At 44.6% G+C, this 27573-nt stretch overlaps 2 long non-coding RNA genes across 2 annotated transcripts in view; one reads left to right on the top strand and one right to left on the bottom strand.

The window, feature by feature from the left end:
* LOC116280259 (uncharacterized) overlaps positions 1-27573 on the bottom strand; it is a 144731-nt gene that overhangs the window by 45981 nt on the left and 71177 nt on the right. The gene's annotated exons all lie outside the window — the stretch shown is intronic.
* Positions 1739-20473, top strand: LOC140696142 (uncharacterized). Its single transcript, XR_012072225.1, has 4 exons — positions 1739-1930; positions 17018-17199; positions 18138-18295; positions 20269-20473. It is a non-coding gene; the product is annotated as an uncharacterized lncRNA (long non-coding RNA).

The raw sequence follows: 27573 nt of genomic DNA, 5'->3' as shown, positions 1-27573 counted from the left end.
TGACGTAAACTCTTTCTGTCCCCATTTTATAGATAAAGAAACGTATCTGGAACATTTAACGACTTGCCTGGAGTGCCAGAATAAGCAGGTAGGAATTGGGGCACATCGTCACCAGGCGGCAAAGCCAAAGCTCTCGCCGCGCTGCCAGAACACATCTCCCTGGATGTCATGTCCAGCTCGGATTCAGCTTTCATTTTCAACCTCCTTCAGGGAGAATTAACTGCCCCCTCCTCTGTGCTCCCACAGTACTGGGTACCCCTTCCTTTCAGACCATTCCCCACGTGGCTACCAGCATAAATGTCTGTCTCCTCTACTCGTCTGAGGTGCATGAATTTATCTCTACATGTCCAGGGCCTGGTGGGATGGCTTATACACAACGGTCATTCATTCAGTTTAACAAACAATAATGAGTACATAATAAATACTCCATGAACTGGAGTGAGTTTTGGTCTCCACCTGTCAAATGGGGACTGTTCTCTCCTGCAAATAGAGACAATTTCAGTTCTTTGATGCCAGGAAATGCTCAGGGCTTCATGAGCCAATACATGTGTGCAACTGGCAAGCAGTATCTTGGGAAAATGCTACCCTGCTATTACAAGGCACTATTGAAAGGAGACCAGAAAGAAAATTCCTACTGTCCTAACATGATCCAGCTGCAAGAGACAAGCTGTCATTACACCAGTGGAAAGTTATTGCCTCCAGACTCGAAACTAGCAAACTGGCCCGAAGGCTCAGGGCACAGTCTTTGCTGCATATCACATAAAGTCTAGTCACACTGTGCAAATACACGCTCTCCCTGCGTGGGGGAAGCTGTCATTGTGTCTCACCGCCAGGTATGCAATCGGCGTCTGGAGGGCAGATTGCCAAGCCGGCCATCTGTGTTGTGCCTGGTTGCTAGGGCACAGGCAGGGAGCCACGTGGTGTCTTGCTTTCACCCTAGCCCCAAAGGCCTGGGGCGATGACAAAGCTGCTCAAAGTGCCGGAGCGCCAAGGAAATGTACATATTTGGCTTAATTCACGAGACTTCTATTGAAGACCTGCTCAGAAGATTGGGATTTCTGTCGAGGCTCTGCTGCTGTGAGAGCCCTGATTGGACATAGGTTTCTCTGCGCACGTAAAGTCCTCACTTGTAAATAAGGACCCAAAGCTCAATGTTTTCCCAAAGGGGATCTGTGTACAACTGGTGGTGTGTAGAATGTTTACAGGTACAACATGGACAAACTTGTAGACACTTGAGCAGCTCTGAATTGTAATGTGCACTAGAAAATTATTATCATAGCGAATACTTGATATCACATAAGCAATCAATTAGAATGAATGCAAAGTAAAGTTTAGTTAAAAAAATCAACGTTAGAAATTATGAATACAGGTAGAGGGGAGTGTGTGGATATGACAGAAACTGGGAAATGGAACACAAATCACTGGAGTTAGGTAAGTTGGAAGAGTGGACTCCTTTTAGTGTTTGGCTCTGCAATTCTATAACCAATGGCTAATTGGGAAAATCATTTGGACAATACAGACAAAAGTAAACTTATTTTGAAAATGACTCTATTTATATATTCCAAATCTATCTAAAAAAATCAAGCATTTTCTAATACCTACAGAACATCAGATACTAACCAGGCATTATGGACGTGAAGACAGAGAAGACAGGGTCTTGGCACCGTCTAAACCAAGGACACACCTGGGGAAATAAATGTCTTTAATTTAGTGTGATATTTACAACAGTGTGAAGTAAGCTGGGAGCCAGAGAAAATAACCCAACCCTTCCTGGGAGAGAGTAACGGCCAAAGAAGCCTTCACAGGGGAGGTGAACACCGAGTTAAGCCTTGGAGCCTCAGTAAACATTATCGCAGGATACAAAAAGGAGAAGACCTTCCGGGCAGAAGGAAGAGCACGTGAAAAAAGTGCCAAATGCCAAATCTAACAGGTAAATTATGTTTTCTTACCCTATGTTTTAAGCATTTTTTATTGATTTATAATCATTTTACAATGTTGTGTCAAATTCCAGCGTAGAGCACAATTTTTAGTTGTACGTGAACATACATATATTCATTGTCACATTTTTTCTCTGTGAGCTACCGTAAGATCTTGTATGTATTTCCCTGTGCTATACAGTATAATCTTGTTTATCTATTCTATATTTTGAAATCCCAGTCTATCCCTTCTCACCCCCTGTCCCCTTGGCAACCACAAGTTTGTATTCTATGTCTATGAGCCTGTTTCTGTTTTGTATTCATGTTTTGTTTATTTATTTTGTTTTAGATTCCACATATGAGCGATCTCATATGGTATTTCTCTTACTCTATTTTTATGTGCAAACAAAAGCGGCCAGGTGACTGTTGTGTGTATTTCACAGGTGAGAGAACCAGGCGTTGAAGGGAGTTACACGCACCTCCCAACCCATGTTCTTTCCACTCTACTGTATCATGTTTGCCATTCATCTCTGAAACCTCACCAGTGTACAGCTATGGATTCTTATGTATTCTTAATCCACCAAGTGGGAAGTAACCAATCAACAGAAGAAGGAAATGAAGCTTCTAAAGCATCAGAATCCTCGACTGCAGGCAACTTCTGGGCTTCACATTACTTTCCCTTTAAAAAGCAATTCTCTGTAGAATAACTCCTGAGACATTCTGCATTAGTTATTTTAGGCAAAAGCCAAAAAAGTTTCAAAAGACTCTCCCATGTCCTCCTTCCAGTTTATACACACATTTCTCAAAAGCAAGGATGATGGAAAGATGCCATTCCTGGGGAAAATGTCATTAGAGACAAGGCAGCAAGGATGCTGAGCTATGGCATTAATTAATAAGCCCCTGACATTTGGGGATTCACAGCTGAGGAATGCTCTGTGAGAACTTCAGTCTAGTGAGGACGCTTAATCCAGTCAAGTTAGAGAAACACAGGGCCTCCACAATCCCTTCTCCTGCTCCTGCTCGAACAACCAAGACAAAATGCCACGAATTCTCTGCATTCAACTTTTTAAAACAAAAGGGCTGATTTGAAAAGAATATGGCTACATTTTGTTTTCCCTTTTTACAAACCAGCAGCTATTCTCAGTCAAAGCAGGTATCGGCTACTGACTTCTGGTAGGTGCGTTTCACCTGTGGGAATGGGAGAGAAACTGGAACGAACGGAAGCCAAATATTAAAAATGCTGACCTACGCACACGAAAAAGCCAAGGAGAGAAACTGCAGTAGTCGCCTTCCGGTGAAAAGGAGCACCTTCAGCTTGAAGAGGGAGTTCTACAAGAGAGAGCTCAGCCTTACGTTAACGGTGAAAATACTGACAACACAGGATTGTCGGTAACATGAAGAAAGTGCAGGGGAGGGTATAGCTCAAGCGGGAGAGTGCACGCTGAGCAAGTGACAAGATCCCAGGTTCAATCCCCAGTACCTCCTCTAAACTAAATAAATAAAACCTAATTACCTCCCCACACACACACAAAAAGAAATAAAAATAAATAAAATTAGAAAATAAAGAGATGCTAAATTTTATGAAAACGAACATATGCATATTTATGTATGACTGAGAAACTGACACAACAATGTAAACTGACCATATCTCAATTAAAAAAAAAATATGAAACTGTAAGAAAACTCAGGTTCATGGATCAAACTCAGGTACACCCTTCAGAGAAGTAGGGTTCATCCACAATCCATTCACACAGGAAGAGGCATTTCAGAGGAATGAATTTGTAATTTACAAGTTCCTTCTGTCTTAGAAACATTTATCCTTTCATCGTTAGTTCCCAGAAACTTCTGCACATTTTATTCCCCCTTTTGTTAGCAGAGACACCTTTACAGCACCCATATGTGACCAACATATATTTCATTAAATCAATAATGGCTCGTAATTTTCATTCTAATATTCACATTCCTATCACCAGCCTCCCTCAGCATTTAGTGTTTAACACCTTTGTACTAAGTATTTTGTCTATAATGGTCTTTCTTCCCTTCCTGTCTTCTATGCACAGTAAAATCCTGGTAAGGCGACACCTCACCCAGGCGTCCTCTGAGCTCTTCTTGTGTCCTATGTCTTCCTTATCATGAAATTATAATAACATGTAGTTGGATCTCACTGAAAGTAGATATATTTCTTATTTCTCTCTGTATTCTCACTGCCAAGAACCTGATATATATTATTGTTACCTGCATTTGCCAGTTAGGTTGCTTTCAGCAGCAAGTAACAGAAAATCCAATTCAAATCGACTTAGTTAATAGGAAAACGCACCAGTTCAAATAATTGAGGGCCAAAAGGTGAGACAGGCTCTAGTTCTGATTTCCTGATGCAGTTCTGAATCAGGTTACACTCTGCATATCTCTTCCATCTCTGGGCATGTAGCTAGATGGCCACAGCGATCATGGAGAATTTTTCTTTCTTCAGTTCTGGATAAGCCATTCATACAGTTTCTTTGGTGGAGAACAGAAACCAAGAACTAGACACGCCCATAGTGAAAGGAGTGCCACTGTTTCTAGGTCCTTTAATAGACAGAGGTAGACACACACACACACACACACACACGTCTATACACATAATCTGTATCTATATTTATGTATGTATGCACGTAAATTAAAAACCGCGAGTCCACCTCATCACTTTCTGTTTCAATCCTCACCACACCACGAGGTTTACTCTAGTCTTATCTGTCTCCATATCTGTTAATACCTTCTCTATCAGTGAAAAACCAAACCTGTAGCATTTCCAGTGTACTCACTCACTTTTGCAAACCCTCCTGTTTATAACCCACACCGAAACAAGTGTGAGGGAAAGACCAAGAGACCTCACAGGCGCCAGTCCCCATAACTGCAGGCGACTCCGTTAACACAGGCAGGCACCTAGCTCTTGCTACGTGGAGACAAGTCAAAACGCCACTGGAGCCAGTCTGAAGGGGCGCCACTGGCCGAGGCTAGGACAGCTGCCCATCAAGGTCAATAATCATATTGACAGGCTGTAACCTTCTGAGTGAAACAGAAACCCACTTGCCTATACTGATTTAAATAAATGGGGGAGAAGGAAAAGCTCCTATTTACAGTAAAAGACTTGACGTACAGATCCCCCAAATGCATTTTTCATTAATTGTTAATTGATGAATACAAAATATAAGAGAAATCTTATAACCACTTTTAACCAAATGATGATAGTATTACCAGCGGTGGGACAAATTAGCATTTGGTGCCTAATGATATAATGCCGTGAGAATAATTGGCAGATGTTAATGCTAAAAGCTCATAAATCATGAGAAAGTATCATATAAACTCAGACTGAGGGATATTGTACAAAGTAACTGGCCTGGCCTGTTCAAAATGTCAGTTATGAAAGATAAAGAATTACTTGGTAAAAAAAAAAATACATCATTTACAAGAACATAACACACAGTACAGGGAATATAGTCAATTTTTATAATAACTTGATGCAGAGTCTAGTCTAGAAAAATAATAAATTGCTATGTTATACACCTGAAACTAACATAATATTAAAGTCAACTATACTTCAGTTGAAAAGAAGAGACCGAGGAATTGTTTTAGGTTGAAGAAAATTTAAAATACGTGACAACTAAGTGAACTTGGTTCACTGGATTTGATCCAGAACATAGAAAGGGCACTTTTCAGACACCAGGGAAGTTTCAGTGAGGTGTACGTATTAGAAAGCAGAACTGGGCCAATGCTAACTTTCTTATTTTGATAGTTGTACTGTCATCACGTAGGAGATTATCCTTATTTTTAAGAACTACAAACTGATGTGACTTACTCGCCAATGGTCCAGAAACAATGGTATATAGGAATGTGTGTGCTGTGTGCATGGGTGTGTATGTAATGGAGAAAGAATGCTAAGACAAATGTGGGAAAATGTTAATAATCAAGGAATCTGTGTGACAGAAGTATGCACTATTTTGCAACTTTTTGGAAGATTTTGAATTATTTCAAAATAGAAAGTTTAAAAAAAGACAAAGAATGGGGATAGGCACGTTGCTTGGCAACCAGGCGTGTTTATGATAACATGCATCTCAGGCTTCCCAAGCCAGACCCTACCAAACGCACGGCGCTTCCCTGCATTTGCGAGTGATAGAGGCTTCATCCCTCAGGTGCTCAGATGCAGAGACTGCACTCCGTTACCAGCCTCCGCCAAGTGTCCCTGGGAAAGTTCTGTAAATCCACCCTGGCTGTCACTTGTCGCGTAAACCGGTCGTTTGTCTCCAGGTCACCACCTGCTCTTCCGCAGGTCGCTCCTTTCTCCACCGAGATGGTTTCTCCCGAGCTGCAGCTGCTTCCCTTCATCTCCCGAGCGTGGCCTCCTCACCTGCCCCTGAGATCACCGACATCCTAGCTTGGCTGGGCCCAGCTGTCCTCCACGGAGCTGTCCCACGAGTCTAGAATGCTCTTCCTTTGGCTGCAAGTACCTCCTTTTGAAAGCTCAGTGTCAGAGAGATTTCTCCCTACCAAGAATCTTCAGAGATCCTTGCAGCTCTCAGTGCAGCTCTGACTGAAGTTCAAGGGGGTGAAGGAGAAAACGGGACTTTCCTAAGGACAACGGAGAGGTGCTTGTTTTATATCGGCAGCAGGGGTGGACAATGCCCCGCAGGCCAAATCTAGCCTGCCACCCAGGATACATGGCTCATGAGCCAAGAATAGTTTCTGCATTTGTAAATGGTTTGGGGAAAAAAAGTCAAAAGAAGAAGAATATGTTATGACCTATGAGAATAATATAAAATTCAAATTTCAGGGTCCTTAAATAAAACAGTATTGGAATGCAGCCATGAGTCTTCATTAATGTATTGTCTAGGGGGACTTTCCTGCTAAAATGGCAGTACTGAGCAGTTGTGACAGAGACCACCTGGCCCAGAGTCTAATACGTTTACTCCCTGGAGCTTTACAAAGAAAGTTTGTCAACCCCTGACCTATGTGATTGAAAGAGCCTTCCAACGCGGTCCCTCTTCAAACAAGAACAAAAGACACAATCTACTCTTAAAGCAAGTCCACATCTTTGCCCCAGGAAAGTATAAGTGATTTACAACGACTTAAATGACAGCCTTTTCATCTTACAAGTTATCTTAAGTTTCAGTTACTGGAACTGTGATACATTCAACTCTAAGTTAACACGAATGGATATGAGCTGAGGTTTTAGGAGTCGGGATGTAGAACCTGGTTCCCAGCTGAGTCTCCAGTGCTTCTCAAATAATTAATTCAAGTCACACTGGGGACTTAGTGAGTGACACCTAAGCAGAAGAAGCCCCTACATGGTGGAAAGAGAACAGCTGTGAGTGGTAGGAGAGGAGGGTACCGGGGGGTCGGGTGGAGGAGAGTAAAGTTAGTACCAACTGAAGATCTGGGTATTTCTCATTGAGCCCAAGCAACGCTCTAGCTATCACTGCAACATGTGGACCACATACCAAAGAAAACAATGTCACCTCACCTTAATTCCATTTTGATCATTATTTCCACAGAATAGATTTCTCATTATTTGGGTTGAATTTCATAGTCAAGTATCTACTTCAAAATTGATGCCCATATAATTTTTTCAGTGAATTTTAGTATTTACACTTAAGGAAGATTATTTATATTGTTTTCATTAAAATGGAAATGGAAATGAATCCAGAGAGAAGAAATTTAAATCTGCTCACAGCCACCAAAATGTTAGCTTTAGCCATATATCCATAAGGAAGCGAATTCTGCAAACAACCTGGATGAGCTTAGAAACGAATTCTTCTCCAGTCAAGACCCTGGATGAAAACATACCACAGTCAACACTTTGACTGCAACTTTCTAAGACCCAGTGAAGCCACATCTGGACTCCTGGTCTACAAAAACTGTGAGATAATGTCTGTGTGCTATCTTTTAGCTGATAAATTTATGGTGATTTGTCACACAGCAGAAAACTCATACACTGGGCGACATTCCTGTGCTCATTTCTCCCTTCTCTAGGATGGTCGTATTCTGATGCTATGGCCGAGGCTGTGCTTTCAAGAGCCAGCTGTGTAAGAAAGAGGCCAGGAACTCGTCTGGACTGATGTACAGAGGTTCTCCTCAGCAGCCAGCTGCAGACTGCTGGAGCACCTGGTACTGAGCAGGGCCAAGAGTGGAGCCTACATGGCCCTCCCCCAATCCCTGCACGAACAGCAGACCACAGTCGGAGACCAACCTATGGGTATAGGTGACCAGTACGAAAGGAGCACATGACTTTACATGTGTGTAAAATCTGGAAAAAATTATTGTTTGCAGGAAACATGCTGCTGACATGGTAGAGAAAGAAGAGTGCGTTGCTTGATGTCTGAACATGGGGGTATTTCAAGACTTAGCTCTGCCGTTTACTGTGTGATTAAGGTCTCACTCCAGGAGGTACCCGAGTCTCTTCTTCCCACTGGTAAAATGTGCATAATAATAATATTATTATATACCTGAAACCGTTTTGCCACATGCTATTTATTGCACATTGTCAGCGTATACTAGGCATGACACTTGTGTAAGGGACGGATACAGAAGTACATGAAGTGTGGCACCTGCCCTCAAGACTTGGAAAAGATTATTATGTAAAAAAATTAACCTACATGAGGGGAATCAGGCTCCTCCCTTTCTCATCTCCATCGTCAGTAGGACCTAGGATATCACACCGTGATCTCCACCGTGTGGCTACAGAGCGGATGTGTGGTGTAGAAGGTTGTTGGGTGAAGAACTCGTGATGAAACTGTACTTGAGGGAGAAGGCTTTTAAGTATCAAAATTTCTTATTGGAAATGAACCTGAACATTGGAGGGGGAGGTTTAAGGTACTAGAAAGGGGGAGGGAGGAAGAAGAATAAGACTGAAAGTTACGCTGAAATGACAGTCCATCCTGAGCTGCAAAGTACACACTTACACATACACACAGACACTTAGGGTGGGTTCTCAGGAAAGTCTGCTGTCCACAACAGCACGTGGGAGTTTGGTGGAGATAAATTAAAAGGAGCTATTTTCCAAGCATTGATGAATGGCAGAGGGTAAGAATGGCTTTGGGGGGAAGCAAAGAGGTGAGCAATGTGAGAGACATGAAACCAGGGCTCAAGGTGACCTGCCTGAGTCCCTGGAGGTCACATGGGACACTTGGGATGCGACCATCATGGAATGGGGCTTCGAGCCAATGTATACCTTCATCATAACAAACGAGGTGACCCTTGCAAGCTGAAGAGCTAGGGGACATGTCAGGGCTGACACTGAAGAAATGAGACAACGAGTGGAAAAAAGGTCAGGAGGTCGAGGGAAGGGAGACGTGCCCCATTGGGGCAAAAGGGAAGAACTGACAGTGGTACATGTTCTCAGCGGTGAGTTCCTGGAGAGTAGAAAGAAAAGCTGGCAAACAGCATCTCAGTGTCACTTTTTCCCCAGAGAACAGTCAGGCAGATACTGGGAGAAGGAGACTCACTAGGGGACACTGGTGTGGTTAGAATTGCTGGGATCGGGTCAACAGGCAGGGAGAACTCAGTGGGCTCTGCATCCAGGGCTCCTGGACCAGAGCAGCCTGGACGAGTCGGGGTCGGGGGCCGAGGGCTGCCTCTCCCTCCAGACAGACCTGCTTTCTTCCCAGAGAGGTGTTTCCTTCTCTTCCCTATCTCTCTTTTTTTTTTTTTCTTCTTCTTCTCTTTTTACCTGATGCCTGAGACCTGACTAATTCTTTTCACTGAAAGATCAGGGAAATTTTACAAAGAAGAAAGAAAAAGATAGGAAAACAGAAAAGAAAAAAGAAAAGGCAAAGCAGAACATTCTATGAACGTGAGCATGTCTGCGGGGGCACAGACCCATCTTGGGAAATGATTCTTTAGAAGAGGACTTTAGTGCCAAATAGTTGAGTTGCTGCCAGCCTTTTATGACTCCTCCTTTATCACTTCCCTTCGGATGAGGCAGATCAAGACAAATCCGCATTCCTTCCCCTAATGTCCGGGGCCTGTCCCTACTCTTTGTCAGCTGCCGCTTTGCTGAGCCTCTTGGGTTTGAGAAAACCCGTCGGCAGCTCCACGTCTGTTTGTAGCAGCGCTCCTGCAGATGGGGTGTCATCCGGGAGCCATGGCAGCAGGGACACAACAAACAAAAGCAATCATGAGCTCCCACGGGTGAACGGGGAAGCCGTCCCCAGCTCCCCAGCACTGTTTATGGAGTGGCTGAGTGGCCATATATCCCTGGTCCCCTAAAGCCAGATAGGGGGCAGCTGTTGCAAATCCTTCCTGCAGAGCTTATACATGAAGTAATTCAGGCTGGGCTTCATCATGGGACCGTGTGTGTCTCCTGCTGCCATCTGGCTGTGGCTGTTCCACTGTCCTCATTCATCCATTCATACTTCCTCCCTTCCTCTCTTCCCTCCCTTCCCTCCCTTCCCGCCTTCTTTCCTTCCTTTCCTCCCTCTTCCCTCCCTCCTCCCCTCCTTCCTTCCCTCCCTCCTTCCCTTCTTCCTCCCTTCCCTCCTTCCTCCCTCCCTCCTTCCTCCCTCTTTCCCTCTTTCCTCCCTCTCTCCCTCTCTCTTCCTCTCTATCATTAGTTGAGCAACTCACAGATGCTAGATCTAGGATTAGAACTGAGAACAAAAACGTGGTCTCCATCCTCATGCTTAGAGCTGAGCTGAAGAAAGACAGACACGTGACCAGCTGGTACATATACAACAGACATGGTGTGTCATCTAGAGGGGTAAGCACACAACAGGGGCTGTGGGAAAACAAGTGACGTCCTAATCAAGCAAGGGTCTTCAGAGTAGGCCGCCGGGAGGTGGTAAGGTCTGAACCAGGCCTTGAAATACAAGTTAACTGAATGGAGCGGTGCTGGACAGATGTCCTCCTGGAAGACGGTACAGCCTGAGTAGACAGGAAGGATGGAGAAATCACCAGGATGTTTGGGGAACCCACAGCAGCTCAAGTGTGGGGTATATGCAGTTGAGTGGGAAAGATTGGGCCGTAGACCCAGGCAAGAGCAAGCCCATAAAATGGAAAGCAAACAAACAGAAGACAGCTGATCTAACGTGCATTTCAGGAAGACTTCACAGCCAGCAGCACAGAGAGAGATGGAACGGAGGCGAGGAGGGCTGAAAGGAGAAAAGCCATGCACTTAGACTGCTTTTAAATCACCAGCAGAAACAGTCCAACAGGATAGTATGAATGTTTAGCACTGAAGGCAATAATAGCTTCTGAGCTAACCAGCCCACAAAAAGGGAGGGCCAGCTCCTTTTCTGGTTAAACTCTGATCCATTTTTTCATATATGATGAGAATCCATAATGCTGGCTTCCTTCAGTCTTTCAGTATTGCTCAACTTAATTTAATTCTCATTTACTGATTCCAATTATGCCAGGCACAGGGATATCATGATAAAACGGACCATACTTTGTACTTTCATGACCAAACAATTAACAGCTATGTGCTATATTAAAATACAGTAATAAACAACTTAGCCCATTCACTAACTGTCCCCACTTTATAATTTGTTTTTTATTTGCAACATCAGGCGACAGGAAAATAAAAGAAAATTAAGTCTGCAGATTAAGTGAGCAGTGGAAATACACATGGTTTCTGTGGAGTCCAAAGTAGCTGGGAGGGAGGCCAATGAGGTCCAGGCTGGGCGCCCGGTGAGAAAGGCCACATGCTGGGATTCTGCTCACTGGGTCCTGCAGTCGGGTTTGGGTGGAGTTCCGAACTGGGCAGACGATGTGGGCTCAGCTTGCTGCTGGGTAGAGGCAGAGGAAGGACAGGCCCTACAATGGGCACTGGGACACCCACGTGGGCCCCGAAAGTAACTCTCGAGAAAAAGTGGTCCCAACGAATTTGGCTGGATACCATCTACCTGAGTTTGCCTTTCAAGCCCACAGGCTCTGAGCTTTAGAGAATGATCCATTCTAAATATGCTCTCCTCTGTCTGATGAACACATTTTCATTTCCTAATGCTTTTTTTGTAGGACCTCCCCCAAGCCAAGAAGAAAACTACCAAAGCATTTAGTACATTTTCCTTGTAGTATGCAGTGTGACATACTGTAGTGTAAAACGCTATGCAAAAATATATAACTAAACAATATACACTACACGTGTTATGTTACAGTGTATATTATATATGATATAATGCAATATGATATGATGTGCTATAATTCTTTGTTTCCTTAACTACGTTGGCCATGAGACTGTGAGTTATTTGACTGCAGGGCAACAGCTTACTCACCATTATATCCTTAGATCTAGCAGCATCTGGCAGTTGGGAGGAGCTCAGGGTGTGTTTTTGATAAAGGAAGGGCAGGAATGGAAAGAAAAAGATGAAAAGGAGGAAAGAACTAACTTGCAAAGAAGCAAAATCCAGTCTTCTTTCAAAAATGTCCTCCGTAACTCACTAACTCAGACTGCTCTGGCATTTTTTCAAATATCAAGGAAAAAAGTGAGAATGCAGGCTCCCTGTCTTCACAACACCTCAAAGAAAGTCTAGATTCCCCTGTTTGTCTACCCACACTCCAGAGGAGTGAGATAAGGAAAACAATTCTGCATAAAGATGAATGTCATTATGCAAGTGTGTATAGGGAACGTAAGGGGCTGGAGGAGGAGAGAGAGCAGCAGTGAATTCTGTCCAGGAAGATCAGGGCACGAGGAGCATCTGAGAGGGGCTTCAAGGCTGAGCAGGAGACACAGCCGGGGAGAGAGGAGGATCTAGGGAGAGAGTCTCAGCAGAGTGAATCCTGAAGTTTCCCAGCATCCAAGTCCTGTTTCACCAGTAGGGTTGAGGTGGGGAGAGTTTGGATATTTTCAACAGTAGTTATACTTGTAAATATAGCATCATTTCTTCAAAACCTGTGTCCCTGAGGACTGATGTAGATGGAAGGTGCGATTCATAAACTGAGAGCTCAAAGGCCAACATGCTCCCTTCACAGATGGAAATCTGAGAAATAAGCAGTAAATAGACTGCATAAAATGTATTCAAGATAAATGGAGCCTGGGCCAGAATTGAAGAATTGAATCAAGAGCCTCTGAAGTCATGAGGGTAACAATTGGGTCCAACAGAATACGCTACAGGGAACCTCCCCATCCGACCCGGAACATCGGTGCACATGTCCCGTATAGACAATGCTCCCTATTCTGCATGGCCTCGCCCTAAAATGAATTTATTAACAACAAAAGCGAATGTAACCAAGCCCTTAGAAGGAAGATTCAAAGTTCCAGGGAAGCACATAAAAAATACGCTGAAGTCTGTGCATCTATCCCTGCCCCTTCTCTGTGTCCTCTTATTAATTCACTGCTGCTTCTTCACCTCCTCATCTGTAAAATGGGAATATTCATCCATAACTCAAAGACCTGTGAGAAGTCCAAGAGATACTGTACGTATGCATAAAAAAAGTAGCACAGTTCCCAGACGTAGTGGGCTAAATGATCATGGCCCCCAAAACATATATGCGTATCTTAACATCCAGAACCTGTGATTGCGAACTTATTGGGAAAAAGAGTCTTTGCAGATGTAACTAGGCTAAGCATGTCAAGATGTGGAGATCATCTTCGGTTCCCCAGGTGGGCCTGAAGTCCAGTGACAGGTGTCCTTATGAGAGACACACAGAGAAGAGGAGGGGAAGGGTGACCGCAGAGGTAGCAGCTGGAATGGGGCAGCCGCAAGCCGAGGAACGCCTGGAATTGCTGGGAGCTGGAAGTGACAAGGGCTGTCGTCCACCCCGGAGCCTCTGGAGGGAATGTGGCCCTGCCCACACCTTGATTTCGCAATTCTGGCCTTGAGAACCGTTGAGAGAAGACATTTCTGTTGTTGAAAGCCACCGAGTTTGTGATACCTTGTCGTGGCAGCCACGGGAAGCTGTGACGGTCACCAGAAACGAGACCGCTCCACGGCTGTGTGTAACTTCTCATCGCCACCCGCCAGCAGGGTCAATATGGAAGCACCGCTGATGCCTTTAACTCTTTTCTTTTGCTTTCTCTTCAGCTGGGCAGGACGCGGGATGGGACAATGAGACTTTTGCACTGCGAGCTCTGCTATGCCCCAGTATAAGCTCTGCTATGCCTCTAGCGAGGAAATAAATGGCGAGAAAAAGACTGAAATCTTTGTGAAAAACCCAGCCAAGAACGGGGAGGCAGAGGAGAGGAGATGGAAAAAGCAGCATCAACAGGACTTTACTGAACTAATATTAGGTGGGAGGAGGAGAGGCTGTTTCTACACTGCTTCCCCACAGGGCCTTCTTCGGCGGGTGCTATGATGGAAGCATCTCTGGGCTGGGTGCTGCGAGCCCCGGAATTGTGTCTAAACTCCGCCACTAACTCACACTGTGACCGCTGCTAATAATTTCTGCTTTTTGAGCTTCAGTTTTCTCATCAATAAAGTCAATATTCGGTGCTATATAATTTTGAAGAGAAAAATAAAGAGGCAACAATCTATCGTCCGCTTCAAATTGCATCTGGCTAAGTTCACTCTCCTATCTATCTAGATTTCAAACATAAAGATGAAAAATGATTTGCCCAGTTTTAGAGATACGTGTTTTATTATGCCTTCCACCACCCCCTACTCTGGGTAACATTGTGCCCATTATTCTGGCATCTAAGCTTCACATAGTCTCCCCATCACTTCTTACAAACATCATACTTCAGACTCAATGAATGATTTTCCACTCGATACTGTTTTCTGACACATACATGGAATCCTGAGTGACACCCCAAAACAAGACATCAAGTAGCAGCAGAAATCCTGACATAGGTCAGTCTTTGCTTTTGCCCAGACTCCTTGCACAAGCAATCCAACGCAATCTTAACCTCCAAGAAGCAAAAGAGATGCTTATGGGAAATTCAGGATCTTAGTCACATATTCAACAAGTGAATTCTGTATGGTGATTTCCCATTTCATAGCTCAAATCTGATCAGTCTGTATCACAAAATGTTAAAGAGTGACAAATTACAGGACATCTTCTCTTTTTGCCAATATGGAAAACCAAGGCCAAGAGGGAAAAGAGCCACACACCCTTCAGTGACAGAGGAGGGACCAGACTCCAAAATATCCTGAGTGTATACTCTGAAGTTTTTTTCCCCAATAGTATGACGGTTCAATGCCCCAGTGGTGAGGAGTTTCAATGTGTAGAGGGAGTCGGGGGCGGGGGGGGGGGGAATAAAAAGTTGTAAAACCAGCCCAGCAAGCCACCATTTCCTCCATCCTTTGGGAACATGGGTGGAGAACAGAGAGGTATGAATTACTACTTAGCTGGAATCCATAAGTATAGCTCTTCTTAGCCAGGCATGGGAGAAGATTTTGTTCCCCGGGGAACATTTGATACTGTCTGGAAACACTTTTGATTGTCACAAGGTGGACAGTGGGGGGTGTTGGGTGCTACTGGCATTTAGTGGGTAGAGGCCAGGAATGCTGCAAACACCTTACAGTGCACAGGACAATCCCCCGTAACAAGGAATTTTCCAGCCCAAATGTCAATATTTCCAAGGTTGAGAGCATTGTACTAGTAGGATCTCTCTTCCACCAAGACAGTGGGGTCAATATCCTGGTAACCTGTCTCTGCTAGAAACTGAGAAATACTCAGGAGTTTGGGATATAATTATTCTAGGCTTTCTGATGCCAAAAGGCTCACTGTAGTCACCTCTAAAGAAGTTAAAGAAACTACTATTAATAATGATAATCTATGATAGTATTTTTTTTAACTTGCTCAAAATCTTTTTTCCTCTTTTTTCCATCTTTTCCATCTATGATAGTTAATTTTGTAAGTCAACTTGTCTAGGTCATAAGGTGTCCATATATTTGGTCAAACACTACCCTGGGTATTTCTGTGAGGGTGTTTTGTGATGAGAATAATATTTAAATCAGTTGAATGAGCAAACAATGCAACCAATAAGGGATTAATTTCCAAAATATACAAAAAGCTTATACAATTCAATATCAAAAAAATAACCCAATCAAAAAATGGGTAGAAGACCTAAACCAACATTCCTCCAAAGAAGACATCTAGATGGCCAAGAGGCACATGAAAAGATGCTCAACATCACAAATTAGTATAGAAATGCAAACCAAAACTGCAACAAGGTATCACCTCACACTGGTCAGAATGGCCATCATCAAGAAGTCTACAAATACATGTTGGAGAGAATGTGAAGAAAAGGGAACCCTCCTATACTGTTGGTGGGAATGTAAATTGGTGCAGCCACTATGGAAAACAGTATGGAGCTTCCTTTAAAAAACCAAAAATGGAGTTACCAGCAATCCCAGTTCTGGTAATATATCCAGAAAGGTAAAAACTGTTATTTCAAAAAGATACATACATCCCAATGTTCATAGAAGCACTATTTACAATAGCCAAGACATGGAAGCAACCTAAATGTCCATTGACAGATGATTGGATAAAGAAGATGTAGTATATATGTATGTATGTATGTATGTACATGTACACACACACACACACACACACACACAGGAATATTACTCAGCCATAAAAAGACTGAATAATGCCGCTTGCGGCAACATAGATGGATTTAGAGATTATCCAAGTGAAATAAGTCAGACAGAGAAAGATAAATATTATATGATATCACTTATATGTGGAATCTAAAAAATGATACAAATGAACTAATTTACAAATCAGAAATAGACACATCAACATAGAAAACAAACTTATTTACCAAAGGTATTGAGGATTAACAGATACACAGTAATAAATGTAACACAGATAAACAACAAGGATCTATTGTACAGCACAGGGAACTATACTCAAAATCCTGTAATAACCTATATTAGAAAGAGTCTGAAAAAATATATATGTCTGTATATATATGAAAAGTATATGTGTGTGTATGTATGTGTGTGTGTATGAAGCAGAATCATTTGCTGTACACCTGAAACACTGCAAATCAACTATACTTCAATAAATTAAAGAAAAAAAACAGTTGAATGAGTAAAGTAGATAGCTCCCCCTAATGTGATTGGGCCTCATCCAATCAGTTGAAGGCCTGAATAAAACAAGTAAGTTGACATTCCCTTAAGTAAGAGAATTTTTCCTGCCTGACTTCCTTTGAACGGGGACACTTGCTTGTTTTCTGTCTTCAGACTTGAACTGAAACACTGGCTTTCCTTGGTCTTGACCCTGCTGGCCTTTGGATAAGAACTTATGCCATCAGCTCTCCTAATTCTCAGGGTTTCAGAATTGGACTGCAATTGGTCTCCAGCGTGCTGACTGACCCTGTAGACCTCGGGACTTGCCAACTCCCATAACTGGCCAGTTAGTTACGGTAAGTCTCTCCATGTACAGATGTGTATCTCCTATTGGTTCTGTTTCTCTGGAGAACTCTAACACAACAGCCCTCTGACCCACGTTAAATGGAAAGGGTTGTGATCAAGCCTAAACAATCCTAGTTTTCCATTCCCTATTCCCAGTGACTGGCCCAGGGTTAGACAGGAGATTAAAACAGGGTCAGTCAGAACTCTTCCCTGCAGTAAACGTACGGGAGAATACTGGGGGCTTTTCTCTTTTTGCTGGCCGAGAATACTGGAACTGTGCCAAGCTGGTCGCCTGGTGCCGTCCTCACTATATGCAAAAGCGCTGTGTGGAGACGGTTAGGGCAACCATCAGAAATGACATAATGTGTAAACTGCACGTTCGAGCTATAATGAGCATCACTTTGGGTTCCCAAAGTTCTAGTTCTTCAAGTTCTTCCTTTGGGACCGTGAGCTACCCTAGAATCCAGTTGCAAGTCATTAAATCCTCTTCTTTGGCAATGCTGATTTGAGGCTGTGTTTTGTCACTTGTAATGGAAAGGGTTCTGATAATAAACTTACATTTATGGAACACTTGAGAGTCAGCTAAGTGTTTTCACACTGGTGATCTTGTTCGAGCCTCACTAGAACATATGCTATAGAGAGAGAGAGAACAGATAGGGAACATTACCTCATTGACATGTGCGGAAACTGAGACACAGTGGCTGAGGCTGAACGACAGTCCTAATGCCACTCCCGAGATGCTGGACGCTATGGAACTGCTCCCTAGGAGAACTGCTGTACCCTCTGAGGGTCAGAATACCACAGTAAGAGGTAGTACAGTAAAAATAATAGAATAATAGTTACCACATTCAGAGTGCTTCCATATGCCAAGATCTACCGTAATAATTTTTTGTATATTAACTTGGAAACCCTAACAATAGTTGCAATTGTTTTTTTTCACATTTTGCAGGTGAGAAAATCAAGGCATTTGAGAAAACTGCCGAAGTCCTCTAGACACTAAGTGACGGTCGGGATTCAAACCCAGCATCCTCAAGCTCAACCGTTACAGCCTACTGAGTGACAGCGATGTCATGAAATTTGACCCCAATCCTCCCGACACATGGATAGGTAGACGAGGAACCAGGATCTGAATCCTGGTCTGACTGACTTTAAGGATTCTAAACTGGCACCCAGGGCTCCATCTCACTGTAGATAGTGACCTGCAATGCCAGGTTTTGAACCCAGGTCTTCATATTCTCCGGCTAGTGCTAACGTGCTGTTATACACTCATCTGATGCAAGTTTAATGCACACTTACTACAAGTCAAGCCCTTTAGAAATTGTTGTGGAGTGAGGAATAGCCATGATGCATAGCATGGCTGATTGAATTACCAGTCTATTTCTTATCCTCATACTCAAACACAGCTTTGTGGATTTAGGAGCTTGCAAAGGAGAGCCATCTGCATTCTATTAGAGAGGGACAAGAAAGCTCCCTTCATCAACCTCAGAAGCAAAGCTTGAAATATGCTAGTTCACAGTTCATAGCAAAAATTGGACCCATCACACCAAAATCCTTTTTGTTCCAGGAACACATGTGGTGAGGATGGTGAAACTTGTTTATTTTACGGCTTACTAGGAGTAACTGTGGGCTGAGGGTCTGGGGTCTGTCTTCCCTTCTGTCCTGCACACACACACACACACACACACACAAATCTGTGGGTCCAGAAAAGGTGGTTTTTATAGGGATGCAAAATGTAGGTATCATTACTTTAACAAAAAAATGATATTTAAGGGTGAAATGAATTTCAAAATCTTTAGAAATGTGATAAGAGAGAAGTAAATATAAAATAAAGATTATTTCAAAAGCTTTCACACATATCAAAATCCTTTCTGGATCACCTTTTTAAAAAAAATTTTTTTTAATGTTACTTCTCCAACTCTGGCACCTTCACACAGCACTCTGTCACTGTGATACCAAGACGGAGCAGAAGGAACATCGCACATGACACATATGAAACCCGAGGGCCAGGCCTACAGGTGGGGGATTTTCTGAGGCTTAAGACGACCAACAGAAGCAGAATCTTGGCTCAGAAAGGAACATTTGTCAACTTCTAGGACAGAAGCTTGTGTGTTTGTTTCCCTAGAGCTAATGTGAAGAAGGAACAGATGACAAGAGTCTGATAAAAGTAACACCTTGAGCTCCTTGAGCAAATTTATCTTTCCCCGAAAACTACTTATTATTTTCCCGTTCTTAAGTGAAACGAGGAAGCCGGGGCTCAGAGGACATGAAATCATCTGCCCAAGGTCAAACAGCTAGTGTTTTCAGCCTCCTCCAGGCACCTCAAGTCCATTGTTTCTAGAGCTGAGCATGTTGCCTTCCCTCAAAGCGGCAACCCTCCCGTGAGCCCCCCGTTTTGTGGTTGGCAGTGACACTCCCCAGTCATGGTGGTTAAACACCCGGGGTGGCTCATCTCCCTGTTTCAGTCAATCCCAGCGCTGCAGGTCCCATTTCCAAACTCCCTTGGTGCCCTCTAAGAGCCCAGCCGCCCCCCTCCCCCGCCCCCGCCCCCCTCCCCCGCCCCGCCTCCCAGAATGCTGCTAACACCTCCGTCTGGTCTCATCTCGTCCCCTCCTTCACGCAGCCATGAGGACGGCTGAAATGCAAAGAGCCCCTTCCCACTCCCACATCACCTGCAGGACAAGCTGCAAGCTTGCTGGCCGAGCACACCAGGCCTGTTCCTTCTGGTCCTGCCTCACTCGCCCAGCTCCTCGCCAGCTCACTCTGCCTCGTCAGCCGCCGAGATCACAGATTGCTGGTGGTCGCCCTGCATGAGAGCGGGTGTTTCTCGTCTCTGTGTTCTTGCCTGGGCTGCTCCTCTACCTGGACTGCTCTCCTTCAGGCTCCTCCTCCCCATGATGGACCCTCCTCATCCTTCAAGGCTCAGCTTAGCTACTCCTTTTTAACGTTGTATGTGTGTTTCCAGAAAGTTTTCCCTGTTTAAAACCTACATGCCCCACTGTGAGGATCCACTACTTGCCTGTGCTTCTCATCACATTTACCTTATTGATTATCCTGATCTCTTTTTATGTCTGTCTTTTCAGCCAGACTATTAACACCTTGAAGGCAGTGATGATCCAAATGCTTCCAAGAGAATAAGCCCATGATGAGATCCTGCCCACCTCCTTTACACAGAATTGCAGGCGGTCCACTGGCGAAATCTTCCGTGTGTTAGAAGCCGCAGCAAGTCGTGTTGTATGTGAACGGACAAAGGAAAAACATAATGCAAGGAACACCTCAGCCCCTAGAACTTACTTCTAGTATCTCTTTCCTAAAATCATTTAGGAGGAGAAAAAAAAAGAATTGCCAAAAGCAAATCTTCCTGGATCTTGCATTTTTCTGAATCTCTTTGCCCGCCATTCTTTAAGTAAGAGCTTTTATAAATAAAATGTCAAATTCATTTTACAAGATTCTCTATTTTTTTATTCTTTCTGGTTTTAATGTTCAATTGCCTAAGGAATAAAATGCAAAGCTCCTTAGTAGGGCATTCAAGGACTGGCACAGACTGACTCAGAGCTTCCTTTCTAGCCCTATATTCTGCCATTCTTTCCCAAGGAATACCTCATATTGTCCCAGCCCCGTGTTTTTGCTTCCAGCTTCCTTATTCCCCCGTCTTACACATACACAAATAACAAATGTGTACGAAAAGCAGGAAACACCTTCCAGAAGCAAGGTAAAATTAGGGGAGTGAAGTCAGTCTACAGTAAGAACTCATCTGAAGATAATATTTCCATCTTCCTATAGGAACAGATAAATAATTCTCCACATAGCATTGCTTGGGTTTTTCTCTAAATTCTTTCTTACTATAAAATCTATTATATGGCTCAGGTCAGGCTTATGTAATGCTCTATCCTCCTTTCTTCATATGTGTATAAGAAAAACACCACTCTCGATTGGGGCAAGAGAACTGACATCTACCCTGTCCTACTATGTGCCAGATGCAGCACATAGTTTGTGTCATTTAATATTCCTAGCAACCTTCAGAAGTAGGTAGGAGTCCTCTTAAAACAGAGGCAGCTAAGGCTCAGAGGAATTAAGGAGCTAAGGTTTTTCAAGTTAAATTAGAGTTGGGATTTAAATATGATAATTTGACTCCAAAAACCTATTTCTCCTCCTAACAGTGGGTCAGTGAGATTGTAGATTTAAAAATAATAAATAATAATAAAAATTGTGGCTGTATGAAATTTCACTGTCACTGTTACAACAGGGTGCTTAAATAAAGTAGGATCCTAGGAGAAGAGCATAGAAGCTAGAAAGAGATCCACAGATTTCCCTCCAGCATCATAACTAAAGGATGAGTAAAAGCAATGGAAAATGAAGAAGAAAAAACTTGAGTCTGGAGATGGGAGGTGTCAAATCATGGCGTTCTCTCCCCAAGGAAGGGGGTGGTGCCACACGGGGCGGCGCCACGTGGAGAGATGCAGGCCCGCAGGAACAGGGTGTGGCTGCACACAGCGAGGGGCTAGGCAGGGTGGTCGGAGGCGCGGCAGGCTTTGTAGTAAATGGCTCTGTTTCCAAGTCTCTGAGCCATGGGGGCATCTGGCCCAGAAGATGTTCTTGGAAGCAGCGACTGCAGTAGGCAAAGTAGGGGAAAGCTGGAATAAATCATGGGCTCCATGTGTCGGGGCTTGCAGGAATGCTTTGACTTTGGAGCTACTTTTCACATTGGCATCCGAATTTTCCACAGAAGTCCTATTTCCCAAGCTGCATTTTCTTACTTAAGAGCTATTGGGAATCATGCTGGAAATGGGTTACAAAATAAGAAGACTATATTTTGCCACATTATCTTAAAGGCCAACTCTACTTAATCTCTCCCTACTGGAAGAGTGTCTGTCAGTTATTTACCCAGTGTCTCTCAGCCTCAGGGCTCCCCACCCTCGTCTACACTCTGTGATGCCAGAGCTGGGAGTTTGCAAACTACTTTTCCCAGAATCCTTTGCTGGCTCACTTCCCATGAGGATCCCTCAGCAGGAAGAAGTGACAGGAGACCAGGAGGTGGCAGGATGAAGAAGATTCTCATCTTATTTCCAGACCCAGTCAGACACCTCCCAGGAGCAAGACAGCTGAGGTTCCAGCTCAGCCTCCTTGAGCACTCCCAGCACGCACCGGGCGATGCCTCCTTAGAGGTACCAGCATCAGGTGGCCCACCAGGGCTGAGCGCAAGCCCTCACATCCCCAGAGTCCTGGCACTGGCCACAGAGGAGCCCCGCTGAGGTCTGAGTGCCAGCCTTGGGGCCCCTCTCCATACGTCTGAGCATTGGCTGCAGGGTGCCCGCTCCCTAGAGGCTGAAGCAGCAGCTGTAAGACACGCCCCCTGCACCCCAGAAGTATGAGAATCAGCCACGCAGGCATCCTTGTTCCTAAGTTCTTGTAACACTCTCCTTCCATTTTTGTTCTCCCTGCCCGAGGGACAGAGGTTACTTCCTGCAGTTACGAATGTCGGGATTATCTCAAATCCCCTGCTTGCTAGTTCGGCTTTCTAACACATGTGTAGTCAATTTCCTATATTAAATCCCGCTATTTGAAATTCCTGGTGTGCTTTCTGTTTTCCTGACTGCACCCTGATGCATACAAAGAGCATCCATATCTTTTAACGCAATGTTGTCAAATCTCTTACGAGGACAATTCTTTAAAAAACAGAATGTTAACATCTTTAAAAGGAAACTACCCTGTCAAGTACTCCTCTCTGTCAATAAGAAGAGAGAACAGCCTAGCCCTGTAGGTACGAGGGTCCTTATTCTTCATTCCTCCTTGAACAAACTCGATCTGCATCCCAGCAGTATGCCAGGTAAGTGTCCCCAGCTCTAGGGACACAGGTTTGAATGAGCAATGATCTCACCCGCTGGGAGCCTCTAAGGGAAGGAGAGGTCAGTTTAAGGCCATCGGAGAGGAACCTGCTAGAGCAACTAGAGGCAGCCTGTGAACACTGCAGGGGAGGCCATGGCTTGTCTGAGTCCTGAAAGATGTATCTAACTCTATTGTTGCTGTTGCTTTCCCTCTGCAAGAAGCAGAAACCAATTTTAGGTGACAGTCTCATAAAGCATATGTCAGGAGAATGAGAGTGGGTTCGGAGGTCAGGGGAGAAGGCTAACGAAAGAGACTGGAATCAACAGAAGCTGAATAGATGGTGGCCATCTGGACCCAGAACCATTGGTGGAACGAAGGAATCCAAACACTTCATGCATTCTCCTGGGGAGAAAGTGCAGTTGGCCTAGAAGAGGTCAATGTCCGTTCCATGACTGCGCCAAGTAGGTGGGATGAAGGACCCAGGAGGGAATTTCTGCCCACAGTCTAGGAGATATGATTCCCCAAAGGGAAATTAAGGTGTTCTGGGAAAAGGGAACAGAGGAAAACTAAACCAAAAAAAAAAAAAAGGATGGGAGGAATAAGACACAGTGGTGTCCATTGCAAAGATGAGTAGGAATCTTCTACTTGGACGAGAAGAGGATGGGCACCCAGGCAGGGAGAGCAGCATGAATTAAGGTATGATGTGTTAATGACACACTAAGGGAACAGAGAATCCTGAGACAACAGAGAAGGGGTGCAGCTGACAATGTAAGCAGAGACCAGAGAATGAAGGCCACGTGCGCAGCGCTAAAGAACCCAGCTTACGTCTGCAGGACCCAGCACGCAGCATCAGATGGACTTCAGCAGTCCATCTATGCCCTGACGTTGTTGCAAAGGTGTATTTTTGCCCTTATTTGTGGAATATAGTATCTAAACATTGCAACCGTGATAATAAAATTTTCAGCGGAGTGGAGAGGAGGGGACAGAGCCTGGCTGGAGTGAGCTAAGGAGAGAATGAGTGGTGAGGAGTGGAAATGGGGGAAGGAGATGCTGTATGATTTAGTACTAAATTATTGGCACAAACCTGAGATTGGGCAGGAGTTCAGGAAGGGCCAGCTCAGTGGAAGCACTAGAGAGAGGATGTGGAGCTGAAGAGAATGTGAACAAAGCACTTCTTGTCATGAGAAAAGGAGCTTCACTGCCCTTTCCACATATCAGCCATGGAGACGGGCCAGCCTCAACGCAGCGTAACTACTTTGTGAAAATCTCTTAAAAATAAACCGTAAGTCCTCATAAACTCCCTAGACTTCAGACTCCTGCAGGGCAGTGACCCCGTGTCCTTATTTCTGTATCCCAAGTGTCTGATATCAAGCAGTCACTCAAAGCAGCCTTTGGAGTGAATTGATTACTTGGAGGAATGGTAAATTTACAAAAGATTGCTCATAATATGTTGTCAGTTATTTTAAATCACCAAAACAATACACGGTACGAAGACATACATATTTAAACAAGTGTGGGCTACTCTGATGACTGTTCTACAACTTGCTGCTTCTATTTAATACGCGGTGGGCACCATCTTCTGTCCGTTCAGAGTGGCTTTAAAATCACAAAATTAAAAAGCCGGTGGGGGGGCCTGAGGGAAGATTACACTTACAACATAGCCGAACCACTCAATGGCTCAGTAAGCTGATGCTCAAAGAGGTGAAATGACTTTCTCAAGGTCATGCAGCAAGTTTATAGCAAGACTGGGTCCTCCCGCTGGGTGTCCTGACTTCTCTGAGGGCCTCTGACGAATGTACCCATCAAGGATAGAAAATGAAAGGCAACTGCTTGGAACCATCCAAGGGCTGGACTCTGGGGAAGATGAGGAAGGCCCTCCTAAATGGGGGATGGGAGAGCACTCCCTGAGGCAGAGGCGTCCACACCGGGCTTTACAGAGGAGCCTTGGGGGAGAAAAGGCAGCTGGCTCATGCACACAGATGGTCAGCTTTCACCTGTAAAATGTGGCGCTTTCAGTTGCCCAAATTGTTTGGGCTGCGGTTTCCCCCTGAATCCACTGCAGTGAGCTCTGAGGATGACAAAAGATGGCAGGTGACTCAGCAAGACCGGGCAGGGTGTCAAGGAGCAAAAGGTACCAACTCGCCGAGCGGGTCACCGCCAGTTCTGGAGGTGGCTGCACACGGAGATCAGTCAGCTGCCCCGCCAGCCACCTAAATGCCAGGGTGGAAAGAACCTGGCACCAGCGCACTCGGGATTTAATCCAACATCCTTTTTTTCTCAAAAACAAATCATCACCAACCAGTCACGAAGGTCCCTCCATTTCCTTTCTTATCTAACTATCTGCAGAATCGCGCTGTCAGGAAACACTGCCAGGGTCAGATGTGGGCGATCTGGGGAAGGGGCCAGATCAACACTAGGGCTTCGCCAGGTAATAACACTGGCTTCAAACAGCCACTTCCCTGAGGGCACCTGGGACCAGAGCCTCAGGGTCTCTCCTGCTGATGAGGCTAGACCTCTGATTGTGGCCTCCTTTCTGAGGGCCAGATGGGAAGCTGTTAATTTGAAGATGGCCAATAAAATTCTCAGAGGATGCTAGCTGCGTGTTCTGCACTGTGTTGTGTACTGGTGTTGAAAAGAGGACAGAATGCAGAGTGAGGACAGAATTTCCGTCTCCTCACTTGACCAAGTCACTGCTCGCTCCGAGCCTCGATTCCCACATCCAGAGAATGGAGTCAGCATTTACTCCTTTGAGGGCTTTTGTGAGATAAGAGGAGCAATACCAGCGCTTGGCAGGCATTCAGCTAATGCTCCCTGTGACATTATAATTTATAATAAGAAATATATATATTTGGTTTTCATCTTTATTTCTGGCACAAAGCTTCTAAAGCCCTTGGAATTTCCTAAGTGATGAGAGCATAAAGGTAACTTTTGTTATGTGAACGAGGTGACTTGGAAAGCATCTCAGGTTGGAGAATGGTTGCCTGGAGGACCAAGCATGTGATTAGAGTGCTGGGCTGCAGCTGGGGACTGAGCTCAACCACCAGTGGCCAATGATTTACTCCATCATGCCTCCGTCATAAAGCCTCCATAAAACCCAGAAAGGACGGGCATTCAGTAAGCCTCCAAGTGGAGATCTGGGGCAAGTGGCATGCTCAGAGAGGGCACAGAAGCTCCAAGCCCTCTCCCCATGACTTACCCTCTGCATCTCTTCCATCTGGCTGGGCCTGAGTTAAATCCTTTTATAATAAACTGCTAATCGATGTAAGTAAAATGGGTCTCTGAGTTCTGTGATCTGCTCTAGCAAACTAATCAGATCTGAGGAGGAGGCCGTGGGAACCTCTGACTTAGAGCCAGTTGGTCAGAAGCACAGGTAACAACTTGGACTAGCGACTAGCGTCTGAAGTTAAACAAGAGGGTCGTGGGAATCCTCGCAGTCTGCAGCTCGCTGGTCAGAAGCACAGGTAACAATCTGGACTTGAGGCAGGTTTCTGAAGCGGGGAGGGGAGCAGTATTATAGGACCAAACTCTTAACCTGTGCAATCACGCTATCTCTGGGTACCTAGTGTCAGAACTGAGTTGAATTCCTGGACACCCGCTGCTGGTGTCCCAGAATTGCTCGCTGTTCTGCGGGAAGTTCTCCCAACACATACACGATGGAGTTGCGTCCAGCAAACACAGGCAGTTCCCCGTTCTCATCCTTGAGTGAATTAACCCAGAGGACAGCAGAGCGACTACCTAGGAAGCACCGAATAGTTTTAGCAAAAGAATAAACAGTTTGTTCTCAGTTTTTAAAGCTACTGAACTTGTTCACAAATAAGCCTAGCATGGGGCATATGGCAAAGCATAGGTAAAAGGTTTAGCCCAAAGTCAAGGGAAGAATGACAGGCTAAGAGGCGGGAGGACTTCAGCATCACAAGTACTCTGTTTCTAAAAGTAGCAACTTCTAAAGGGACAGAGATGAGGGCCACCTAGCTCATCTTTCAGGGTTAGGGAAGGCTTCCTGGAGGAAGCGATGTCTAAATGAGGAGCTGAGGGAGACGCAGAAATTAGACACACAAAAGAAGGGAAAGGATGATGAGAGGTTTCATTCATTCATTCAACAAACAAGTCCTGAGTACCTAATATGTTCTAGAAACTATCCTACAAACCGAGGCTAAAGTATTGAACATGACAGACATGGTCTTTGATCTTATAGAGTCAATTCTCCAGCTGGCCAATCAATAATAACTAGTTAGCAAAACATCAGGAAGCAGCCCATGACATGAAGGCAGCGGCGGGAAGGAGCTGTCTCGGACTCGGAGTGGTCGCAGGAGGCCACTTCAAGGAGGTTCCATTTCAGCTGAAACCTGAGAGAGAAGAAGACAGTCATGCAACCATGTGCACAACCGAAGTGTAAGCAGAGAGACGTGCTAGCACCAAGATCTTAAATTCTGAGCAGGCCCGGCATGTTCTGGGCACATGAAGAGGGCGATCATGGCTGTCATAGGGAGCAAAAAGAAGACACAAAATGTGAGAAGGAGGGCAGGGCCAGCTCTGTGAAACCATGTAAGGAACAGTAACAC

This window comes from Vicugna pacos, chromosome 4, assembly GCF_048564905.1.
Source record: "Vicugna pacos chromosome 4, VicPac4, whole genome shotgun sequence".
NCBI classification, from domain to species: domain Eukaryota; kingdom Metazoa; phylum Chordata; class Mammalia; order Artiodactyla; family Camelidae; genus Vicugna; species Vicugna pacos.
The sequence above is the reverse complement of the archived record's forward strand: the minus strand, read 5'-3'. Positions and strand labels throughout refer to the sequence as shown.